This window comes from Castanea sativa, chromosome 5 (genome assembly GCF_040712315.1).
Source record: "Castanea sativa cultivar Marrone di Chiusa Pesio chromosome 5, ASM4071231v1".
Lineage (NCBI taxonomy): Eukaryota > Viridiplantae > Streptophyta > Magnoliopsida > Fagales > Fagaceae > Castanea > Castanea sativa.
Window position 1 is genome coordinate 23,362,754 of NC_134017.1, and position 9,946 is coordinate 23,372,699.

The 9,946-nt window shown below is 35.7% G+C and overlaps 1 long non-coding RNA gene and 1 pseudogene across 1 annotated transcript; one reads left to right on the forward strand and one right to left on the reverse strand.

Moving 5' to 3' along the window:
• Nucleotides 1-219: 219 nt before the first annotated feature.
• Nucleotides 220-2,731, reverse strand: LOC142634183 (uncharacterized). The gene is made up of 3 exons (XR_012844068.1): nucleotides 2,701-2,731; nucleotides 1,554-1,767; nucleotides 220-1,037 (listed from the first exon to the last, which is right to left on the reverse strand). It is a non-coding gene; the product is annotated as an uncharacterized LOC142634183 (long non-coding RNA).
• A 692-nt stretch (nucleotides 2,732-3,423) lies between these two features.
• LOC142634955 (cytochrome P450 CYP72A219-like) lies at nucleotides 3,424-7,575 on the forward strand (annotated as a pseudogene).
• Nucleotides 7,576-9,946: the final 2,371 nt, after the last annotated feature.

The following is a 9,946-nucleotide window of genomic DNA, read 5'->3' on the forward strand; positions in this document are numbered from 1 at the left end:
ACACAAGGAGACCAACTAATAGTTTTATACTTTTCACACAACAATTTACCAGCAGATACATAATTGGAGGCATTATCAGTAACCATGTGAACTATTTTTTTGGACCAACCCATGTAACTACTTCATCAAACAATTTAAACAAGCTTCTGGAACTCTTCACAATATCTGAGGCATCAACTGATTGTACAAATACCATTCCCCTAGGTCAATAAACAAGGAAATTAATCAATGCCCTATGTCTAGTATCTGTCCAACCATCAGCCATAAGTGTACATCCAATTTTTGCCCAATGCCTACATTGTGATTCAACCAACAACTGAACCTCTTTCTTTGGATCCCTCAACAAAGGGACCCGTACAGCATGATAAGTTGGACCTTTGTAACTAGGACCAGCTGCAGCTACGACATCAATTATCCTTTGGTAGTACACTGAATTCACTGCATTAAAAGGAATGCAAGTGTCATACATCCACCTTGCAATAGCCATATCAGCTTGCCTCACATTTTCTTTGCTTTGGAACACACTTTTAAGACCAGGTTGAGCTCCTGGGGTAGTTCTTGGAGAAAGTAATTATCCACTAGCTTTGTACCCTTTCTTTTACCTAAAACAGGTTTTTTAGGCAACCCACTACTAAATACTTCTTGAACATCTTCATCTTCTTGCAAATTACTATTTGTGGAAGGCACACTAAACATTTTTTCTTGACGTTGTTTCTCAGCTTTTTTCTTCAACTCAAACTCCTTCAAATATTCCAACATTTGGTATCTCACATCATGAGAAACCTTTTTACACGATCCAATATCACCTTTTATCCCCGCAAGGTGTCGTTTCATCCTATTAATACCCCCACCTTTATATGTTTGCCTACAATACACATATGTAAAAGTATTCCGCCCCTTCTCATCCGACCCAAGGCTAAAATGTTCCCAAGCCAGATCAACCTTTTCCCTTACTCTTGAGCTAGACTCCACTACATTGGAATCAACTTCATGTGATGGAGTAGACCTGGTTTCTGTTTCCATTTTAATCTAAAAGACTAAACAACCAGTCAAACATGCATAGACACATCAATTTTTGAAATAGGTGCTTGCAAACAAAAATTGTAAAATATACTTATCATGAACTATTTCTCATTTGTCATGTTCACATATTATAAACACATACTTATCAAACAAAAATTATAAAATATAAACATACATTGAAGCACAAATTTCCAATCAACCAACTCACATGTTTTCAATTAACACTTCTTAGCTCACAGATTATAACCAGCTCACATGTTTTGTTTAGTTCTGAAAGATTGCGGGGAATACGATTGAACTAATGCTAAGTTGATTATGGTAAAAACTAAGAAGTGTTAATTGAAAACATTTCTAACAATGCATTAAGAGTAGCCACACCAATGAATTAAAATCACAACTCCTAATGTATAAGTTGTAGAAAGCAAATATAGATTTTCAAGTGTAATATAATACAATTATTTTCAAATAATGCATCAAAAAAAGTAGTCACACCATGTAGTGCAAGTCAATTGCTAAAATAAAGTACTAACCAATAAGTGTTTTAACTTGAAGATGAATCATCCCCATAAGTAAGAGCGTCATCATAACACCCTTGCTTCTCAAAAGTTAAGAACATTCTTTTGGACCTCTTCTTGCTTAACTTGTGCCTCTTGGTCCCTAGCTCGCTCCTCTTGGTCCCTAGCTCTTGTCTCTTTGAGCTCAATTATCTCATTTTCTAGCCGTTGGATATACTCCACTGATGAACTAGATGAAGCGGTGGTTACTAGAGAAGAGGAAGGTCTCATACCAACACAACAACCCACCATAAAACCAATCACAAACATCACAAGCATAGAGTGTTTACAAGTATTGAAATCAATTAAAGTAATATTCATCGCATCTAATCAATAAGGTCCATTCACATTTGCAAGAAATTAAAAACACTTTAAATATGAATTTAAACCACCTTATAACATCATGCAAGCCACCCGCTTGCTCCAACACAACAACCCACCACAACCAATTACAAACATCACAAGTATAGAGTTTTATAGGTATTTGAATAGATTTTACTTACTATGATTTTTCCCCTACAACAACCCAAACAATCACTAACCTTGTCATCACATTCAACCAAAAACCATTAAATTTCTAATAATACTCAAACTAATAAATAAAAAAACATAATTTTGTATCTATTAGATGGTGCATTAATCTTAAATTATAAATATATGGATTGGGTCAAACACACAGTTGTGTAGAGAAGTGCTTCTATGAAGTAAACCAACAAGACCACATTGCCTCATCCGGACTGAAATGGCTCGATCCCATGAATGAGACATACCCAAATGTTTTGGTTATTCTAGTAACCACCCACTATTCATAGAAACACACATATACAGTTCCCACTCCTTGCTACCAAAGCCACCAAATACTCCAACTACAACGTACAAAATGAATATCAATATGAGTATAGCATAAAAAGCACGGGCACATCAATGTAATGAAATAAAATTATAAATATATTACACAAATTTTATTAAAAACATCTGCCATATTTGATACATTATTTTTATATAAATATTAAATCTATATAATAAATTTTCATGATTTTTCTGTACTATAGATGAAGATGACTAAAGAAATTTTTTTAATGGAATCTTAAAGAATGAATGGGACTTTAGAATGACTTATTACCTCTGGAGCAAGCTTCTTACAATGGCCACACCTAGAAGAAAAGGAAATAAAAAGGTAAACATTGAAATTAAAAAAGAGACCAAACAAATAGGCACAGACAGAGAGAGATGGAGAGAAGGATTTACAACCCTTATGTACAAACTTATAAGCACATTTCTTTACCACTTTGTTTTTCCAATTCAATCATTGCATGTATACATTTAGCTATACACAACACATAAATTGGAAACTCAAGCATGTAACTTCCACATAAAAATTGCATCAAATTAAGATAGGCATTGCATACAAAATAGTGGAAATTTAATCCTCATAACATTTCCCACCAATGGCCTGTAATTGATACACAAAAGTCCGCTAAAATTGACTTTACTATAATACCAACTAATGAATGATAGCTATCATAGTAAAATTGATTCAACAATAGCAAATTGTTTCTTTTTCATAGTTCCTAGCAATAAAAAAATAAACACAATAAAAAACAATCACTAATCTTAAATATTAAATCTATAAATATATATTTTTTTAAAATTAAAATAAATAAAATAAAAAGAAAAAGAGAAGTCAGGGGGCTTACACGCAAGAGTCCGAATGGGTGCTAGAGCTCAGATCGTCGCGCCGTACCCGAAACCGTTACGAATGGGTGTGTATTGGTGATGGTTGCTGGAACCGTCGCGAATGAGTTTGTAAGTAGTTGGAACCGTCACGAATGGGTTTGTAAAGGCGATGGTAGCCGGAATCGTCGCAAATGGGTTCGAAAAGGTTGGGTTTGTGGTTCTCGGTAGTGACAACTTCGAAACCGTCACGAATGGGTGTGTATTGGCAATGGTTGCCGGAACCGTCGCGAATGGGTTCGAAAGGTTGGGGTTGTGGTTATCGGCGACGACTTTCTTCAAATCAGTGATGGCTTTCTTCAAATCGGCGGCGGCTTTCTTCAAAATGGTGACGGCTTTCTTCAAATCGGCAATGGCTTTCATCAAGTTGGTGATGTTGGGGTTTTTTTGGTTTGGGAAAACTCTAGAAGAGTCTGTGTATTTAGTTAGCTGGGTATTTTTGTTTTGATCGAATTGATAGAGTTAGCTGGGTAATGAAATGGGGTTATTTATACTGAAGGCATTAGCGACGAATTTTTCTGTTGCTATTGCTTTGTTTTCATCGCAAAAGGTATTAGGTTTTTAAAGTTTTTAGCGACGAAGTTCAATTTTGTCACTAAAGAACCCAGATTTTGTAAATATTTTTAGAGACGAAATTCATATTTCGTCACTATAGCATACTTTTAGTGACGAAATTTGATTTCGTCACTAAAGCAATGATGTGCAAAACTATTATTATTTTGAGTGACGACTATTTTTTGTTGCTAATTCTTCCTTTTAGCGACGAAAGGATTTTTGTCACTAATACTATCCACAGCAATACCTATAGTGACGAAATATTTCGTCACTAAAAGTTTCAACATTTAGCGACGAAATATTTCGTCAATATAGATTAATTAAGCTCGCACCGAAGTTCCCCTATGTTGGCACCAATTTTCTAGATCACAATAGCGACGAAAAATAATTTTTGTCGCTAAATGTTACAATTTTTTTCATTATTAGTGACGAAATTCATATTTCGTTGCTAAAGCTGTAATTTTAGCGATGAAAAATATTTTCTCACTAATTTTCGTCGCTAAAAATACATTTTGTTGTAGTGAGTTGTAATTTTTCCTTTTCTAATCCTCTTATTGACTAGTGTCCATTTTTGGTGGGCCTCAATGAACCCACCTTTAGATGAGGTCGACCATTAATTATGCATCCCCCAAATAATTTCAACCAACTTTTTCTAATATTTAAGGAAATATTTTCAACAAACTTTAAGCTTTGGGTATTGTTCGAGTGATGACAATATGTACCAAAATTTTGGCACAAAGTGTTTCTGTATTGTAGTGGAATTCACCTACCAGTTATGAGAAAGCTTGTGAGAGAAGTTATTCTAAAACCATAACCTTTACCGCTATATTTCCTTAAACTATTTTATAAAGCAAATTATGACAGGTTATTTGTTACTTTTATATAAATCTATTCTTTATAATTTGACACATCAAAATTGTGGTAAAATTTTGGCACAAAAAGTTGCGGCCCTAAATTTTGTCATGAGAAGTATGAAAATTTAGATGATTTTTTTTAATGGATGTAGCAATATTCTAAGCTCTATTCCTTAATGAGCTAACCATATTCAAATCCAACAGAACCCAATTACTCAAGACTGTAAATAGTTGTGTTCCACTCAATTTTTTTTCCATTATTTAATCATCTATCACACACACACACACACACACACACGCATAAATGTGTGTGTGTGTGTGTATTAGTTTTGTAAGTTATGTTCCTACTAAGTACAGTCATTGAAATTTTTTCATGTTGTTTGCTGTAGAATATGTTAGCAGCATTTTATCTATGTTGCAGTGACATGATATGCAAATGGGAAAGTTTGGTGTCTAAAGAGGGATCACTTGAGTTAGATGAATGGCCTTATCTCAAACATTGATAACTGAGATGATTTCTCTAACAGCCTTTGGGAGTAGCTATGATGAAGGACGTAAGATTTCTAAACTCCAAAGAGAACAAGCTGAGCTTGTGATAAAAATTGCACTGTCTAGTTATATTCCGGGTTGGAGGTAAATCAAAACATTTCAATATCTACTAATAATTTGTAATCAAGTTTTTCTTACTGACTAAGTTCATTTATCAAAATAATCAAATTTAAAATAAATTACATTTTATATACTAAATTGTAAGGTAGTATTTATTACATACACCCTATTTTACATATTCGTATACGCACTCTTGAATTCAAGTTACAATTTCAGTGCATTTTAAGAGTGTGAAGGATGTGTAGAATAATGTGTAAAAGTATCATTAAGCAAAAGTAAAAGTGTTATTAAGCAAAAGTAAATCACATATGCTTCATGTAAGCAAGAGGTACCATTAATTTGAACCAATGGGTTTGAAGTTTCACTTACTAGCTTTGTTTTGATTTCCTAGAGCCATTTTTTTTTTTCAAAGAACAGCCAATTAAGACCACAAAAAATCATTCTGTGCAATAATGTAATGAGTGAATTTAAAAATTAATAATCACTATAAGCGTATTTTAATTTGCTCTCCTCATGTTTATTATAATATTGTTTAACTAAAAAACGATTTATTAATAGCCTTATAGGTCAACTGGTATTTTTTGGAGTTTTCAACGGAGATGTCAGAATTCAAATATCTCTTTCGCATTATAACGATATATATGTGTGTGTTCAACAGCCTAAGAATAGAAGATTCAATGCTTATTGATGTGATTCAATTTTCCTTTTCTCCTTTTAGTGAGGGATTTAATTCACTTTATCTTGACTCATGTTTGTATGAATGGTTCACATGTAGGTTTTTGCCAACTAAAATAAACAAGAGGATGAAAGAAGTTGACAAGGAATTACAAGCTTCACTTAAAGGCATTATCAACAAAAGAGAGAAGGCAATAAAAGCAGGTGAAGCCATAACTGGTGAATTACTAGGCATACTTCTTGAGTCCAACTTTAAAGAAATTGAAGAACATGGGAACGACAAGAATGCTGGAATGAGTCTCCAAGATGTAATTGAGGAATGTAAGATATTTTATTCTGCGGGACAAGAGACCACCTCAGTTTTACTTGTTTGGATGGTTATTCGACTGAGTAGGTATCCAAGTTGGCAAGAACGAGCAAGAGAAGAGGTCCTACAAGTCTTTGGTAAAAACAAACCAGAATATGATGGGTTAAATCACCTCAAAATTGTGAGTTCGTTAAATTAGTTTACATTGAATTGCTTCCATGCAAGAAGAAATAGATCATTCTTTTCTTCGGATTCCTCGGAAAACAAGTTATTTTTTGTGCAGCATCATGGATAACAACCAAAGCTATTGATAGAAGTATATATAGAATATTAAGATATAGGATTGACTTTCATGTGATGGGACTGAAGTTGGACTAAAGGGTTTTACACTTTACACTATGCAGGTCCCAATGTGAAATCATATAGATGAGGACTAATATCAAATCTACTTTTTTGTTTTTTTTCCTGTTTCTTTTCTCTCTTACAGGAATCTTGTTTATTGCATTGGAACCTATTTAGTTGATTGAGGAAATTGGACCACCACATTTTTTTAGCGATGTGATAACAGATTTGAGAATTGGAGTACAATTAATCCCCCAAAAATTTTGAGGCTTTCAATCAAGTTTTACATACTTCGTTAGGCTAGTTAGTATGAGATTTTATTGTCGAAGTAACCAAATGAGTTATTCAAATATTCGATAATTACTAGGATGAATTTTTGTTTTCAAAACTTCTTTGAGTCAGCATTTTTGGAAGGACATTGCTTCTATCAAAGATTTCTTAAATGAGTCTGATATGCATATCACTAGCTAATGAATTCCTACAATATATATCACAAGTGACCATGATTTTGTATAAGGTTCTAAGACTATATCCACCTTCAATTTCCCTTTATCGAACTGTTCACGAGGAAACAAAACTCGGAAATTTGATTTTACCAGCTAGAGTTCAACTCTGCTTACCGGCAATCCTTATTCATCATGACTGTGAACTTTGGGGTGATGATGCAAACGACTTCAATCCAAATAGGTTTGCTGAAGGGATTTCAAAAGCAACAAGGGGTCAAGCTTCATTTTTCCCATTCGGATGGGGTCCTCAGATGTGCATTGGATGAAATTTTTCTATGATAGAAGCGAAAATGATTGAGTCTGTGATTCTACAACAGTTCTCCTTGGAGCCTTCCTCATGTTATGCACATGCTCCTTGCTCAAGTATAACTCTTCAACCACAACATGTTGCTCACATTATTCTACGAAAGCTTTAGAATAGAAAATAGAAGTTGCTGTCAAATAATTAGCTTTGTATTCGTGACAAAAGCAACATCTCATATGTATATTGATACTATTGGCAAAGTGTCGTATCTTCCTTCGAAGAATACTACATATTTTCATTTAGTTATTGGCTTTGGAATAATAATACTGACGTTGTTATAAGAGAAAGTTATATCTTTCTTCCTAGTTTCTTTTAGTAATTGGCATTTGGATGGTAGTATTGAAGCTGAAACAAGAGAAGGGTTTCCAGTTTTTTTTTTTTGTTGATAAACTGCCATTTAATTAAAAGACTAGATAGAAAAAGAAGGCAGTACATCAATCTTGCCCACAAGCTTCCAAGATAGAAGGAGGCAAATTACACTTATTACAAGAGAAACCTACTCTAAGAGCAACAACAAGTTTAGCAACAGAATGAGCTGCTGAGTTTAGAGATCTTCTAACCTAGCAAAACTCTCAACTAAAAAAGATAAACTTTGATCAAAAGCATTATGAATGATTAAGGAGATAGACCAGTTAGTTGGTTCTTCTTGACGAGCATATCAACCACGTATATCTCCATGTTTCTCCTGATCTGTTTACTAAACATTTTGTTGACTAACCTCTGGTAGGTCACTCTTGCGTTCTTCAGTCCAAAGTGCATTACCTTGTAGCAATAGAGCCCTTGGCTAGTGATGAAGGCAGTCTTCTCCTAGTCTTCTTCTGACACTTTGATCTGGTTGTAGCCTGAGAATGTGTCCATGAAGGTGAGGAGTCTGTGTCCTGTCGTGGAGTCCACAAGATGATCTATTCTTGGCAGGGGGAAGCTATCTTTTGGGTAGACCTTATTTAGGTCCGTGAAGTCCACGCATATTCTCCATTTCCCATTTGCTTTCTTTACTAGGACGATGTTGGCTAGCCAATCTGGGTAGTAGACTTCACGGATGAAATCGGCTACCAGTAACTTGTTTGTCTCGTCCATGATTGCTTTATTTCGTTTAAGGCCAAAGACTTGTCGTTTCTGCTGGACAGGCTTCCTTTCTAGGTCTACATTCAGATGGTGTTGGATGACCTCAGTCGCTAGGCCTGGCATGTCCTCATGACTCAATGGAAAAACATTCAAATTACCTTTAAGGAATTGGACTAGCCTCCCTTTCATCTAATCGCTCAAGGTCGTCCCTATCCTCGTGGTCTTTGTTGGTTCTTCGTCTACCAGTTCCACAATTTCCAAGGCTTCCACTTTCTCCTCTTCCTTCTCCTTAATCATCCATGTATGGTTCTCCTTTGCAATTAGCATTGCTTGGTATCGTTACTTGGCCAGCACTTGATCTCCCTTCACTTTGCCTATGCCATTCTTTGTTGGGAATTTGACCTTCAGGCAATAGGTGAACGTTGCTGCCTTTCAGCGGTTGAGTGTGGGCCTTCTAATTATCACATTGTACGAGGAATGGCAATCTACTACTAGGAAGTTGAGTTGATGAGTTAGCTGTTGGGGATGAGACCCTACTGTGATTGTCAATGCCACTATACCTTTGGGGTATACCCAATCTCCACTGAAGTTGACGAGGGGGGACTCAAAAGGCTGTAACCTTTCGGGGTCTACTTTCAACTGCTGAAAGGCGGAGAGGTAGATAATGTCTGCAGAGTTGCCATTGTCTATAAGAATCCTCATGGTATTAAACCCTTCTATCATGAGCATGATAACCAAGGGGTCGTCATGTGGCTACTTTACGCCTCTAGCATCTTGTTCTGAAAACAAGATGTCCCTATAAGTTTTTCTTCTCTGCTTAAGGGATGGTATCCTGTGGACACTGTTTACCTGTCTCTGTTGTGACTTCTTCAGAGATTTAAAGGATCCACCTGTGGACAGCCCTCCTGTGATCATCTTTATCTCTCTTATCGCAATTTGTGGACGATTGAACGTGTTGTCCTCGTCTCTGGGAAGCTTTGTGCTTCTCCTTGTCATTGTTTCTAGACTTGCTAGATTCTCCCTTCTTCACAAACTTCTGTAGCTTTCTCTTTCGAATGAGTTCCTCTATCTGCTCCTTTAGGTTTCTGCAATCTTCAGTGTAGTGGTCGTGGTCCTTGTGGAAGTGGCAATATTTTTTCTTATCACGCATATTGGGAGATGAATGCAGCGGCCTTGGCCACTTGAGGTAATGGTCGTCCTTAATCTGCATTAAAATTTTGTCAACGGGTATAACCAAAAGGGTAAATTTTACTGCCCGGGGAGTTTTTTCGTCTCTCTACTTACTTCCATCAGTGCTTTGATGGTCTCCCCTTTCTCTTCTATGTCCCCTTTGGTCTTTTCTTTTCCCCTCTCTCTCTTTGGGTTTCTCTTTGTCCCCTATTGCTGCTAAGGCATCTTCGGCGTTTATGTACTTCTGA